This window comes from Apteryx mantelli, chromosome 11 (assembly GCF_036417845.1).
Source record: "Apteryx mantelli isolate bAptMan1 chromosome 11, bAptMan1.hap1, whole genome shotgun sequence".
Classification (NCBI taxonomy): domain Eukaryota; kingdom Metazoa; phylum Chordata; class Aves; order Apterygiformes; family Apterygidae; genus Apteryx; species Apteryx mantelli.
In genome coordinates this window covers 2,052,161-2,054,361 of record NC_089988.1, presented here as the reverse complement: position 1 = coordinate 2,054,361, position 2,201 = coordinate 2,052,161, and positions in this window count along the sequence as shown.

Sequence of the window (2,201 nt, the reverse complement as noted above, 5' to 3'; positions counted from 1 at the left end):
GCAGGCCAGATATGCAGTGGTGACTTTGCAAGGAGAGATAGAATCGTCTGCTTTCCCCACAAATACGCCTGCCCAGAAAGCAGAAATTATTGCCTTAACTTGAGCCTTAGAACTGTCTAAAGGGAAAAAGTCAATACTTTTACATATTTATGCATATATATATTTTTATTCACCATTGTACTCCATTGCCCTCCGCAGCCCCCTCTACCCACGATGACACCCCTCTGCCCCCTTTGCCCCCATGACACCTCTCTGCTCCCCTTGTGCTTCCATTGCACCCCATTGCCCCCCAAATCACTCCATTGCACCCCTCTGCCCTCTCTGCCCCCCATGGCACCCCACTGCACTCTTCTACCCCCACTGCCCGCCACGGCACCCCTCTGCTCCCATGGCACCACTTTGCAGCCCTCAGCCCCCCATGGCACCCCTCTGCCCCTATGGTACCCCACTGCACGCTTCTGCCCCCACTGCCTCCCATTTCACCCCATTGCACCAAATGGCATCTACTGCCCCCCATGATACCCCTGTGCCCCCTCTGCCCACTTTGCACCCTGTTGCACCCTTCTGCCCCCCATGGCACTTCCCTGACCTCTCTGCCCCCCATTGCACCCCTCTGCTTCCTTTGCACACCATTGTGTGCTTCCGCCCCCCAGGGTGCCCCTCTGCCCCTATGGCACCCCAAGGCACCCCTCTTTCTCTCCTCTCACCTCCCCTCTCAGCAGAAGGGAACCATGTCCATATGTACATCTACCTGTGCATCCTAACACACAGTAAAACATGGCACATGCACAAACATTCCCCCCAGCACGCATGTGCATGCCCCCCCAAACACACAGAGCTTCCACATCTTGCTCAAAAGGACCCTAATGCAGTCAGCATTGCAAACCATCCCACTGCACACACCCCCCGTCTTGCACAGACACACGCACACACACAACGCACTTCTCTCACAACCCCCACCACGATGCGCACACACAACCACAGCACACAGACACTTCCCCCAGACTCTACGTCCTTCCCAGAGCATGCTGTGGCATTGCGCCAAGGTGATGCTGTGCCTGGGTGGGATGTTCACTAACTTAAGGGGAACCGTACCAGAGCAAGGACTCCAGGTACAGCACGGCTCTCCATTATATGTATTTTATTGCTCACTCCTACATTGCAATCGTGCAGTGCAATTTGCTATAGCCAAACACTAAAATATTATTCTGCACATGCTTTGGGTTCGCAACCAAGTTGCTGTGTTAGGGATCCCGATCCTTCGCTGTCCCGTCAGTCATGGAGGAATCGCGGTGCAGGCGTGGTGCCTCAGGCCGTGGACACCCGAGGCGATAGCCGACTATCAGAAATCTCAACCATTTGAAACATTTCGTATTCATTTTTGCACAAACCATTTTTTGTGGTTCAAATGTCGGATACACTGGGATGGGAGGGTCACATGACACAGGCTCGGTGTGTTTGAGTCATGACAATTGTTTACTACATGACAAGCAACAGCATATTAGCACAATTAACAACAATTAGCATATTAGCACAACTATTAAACACACTAACAGAGCAGAATGATGATAACAAACATACTTTGTAAAACAAGAGAAGTTCCATGTCCAAGTATTCCCGAAAACCACAAGGACCAATTGTCACTTTGATGTCATGGGTTTATTCCGACAAGTATTTTCTGAATATCATGGCACACTTCCTCGTCATTTGGCGGTAGATAGGTACTACATTCCTTACCAATCAGGGTACAAAAAATGCCTTTGACAGTTCGGATGGTCATGATCTTCCTTTTTCATGAGCTACTTAGCCGAGTTATGTATGTATATATGCATGTGGGGAAGTTTTCAGAAGAAAGCAGCCTACAGATGGTCGGCTGCTGTTGGTCCATTCCCAGGCTTTGTGGCTCTGAGAGTTTTCACGGGTTTGCGTCTTTCTTAACACTGTGTGAGGTAAGGGTTTGCCTCTCGCGTGCTGGTTTGAATGTTTGCTGCTTGATACCCGTCATGGTGCTTAAGGCATCGGGCAGCAGCACTTCAGATGTTCCTGCCTGAAAGGCGTTCTGCGGGTTAGCTTCTGGAATTGCCTCGGTGCCAAGCGCTTTGTCGCCAAGCCCTAGCTGGCATCCTCAGACTGTGGCAAGAATTCCATTCCCCGGCCTCTGAGCACCTTCCCTGTTTAGTGACTGTGGATTCCTTGGCTCG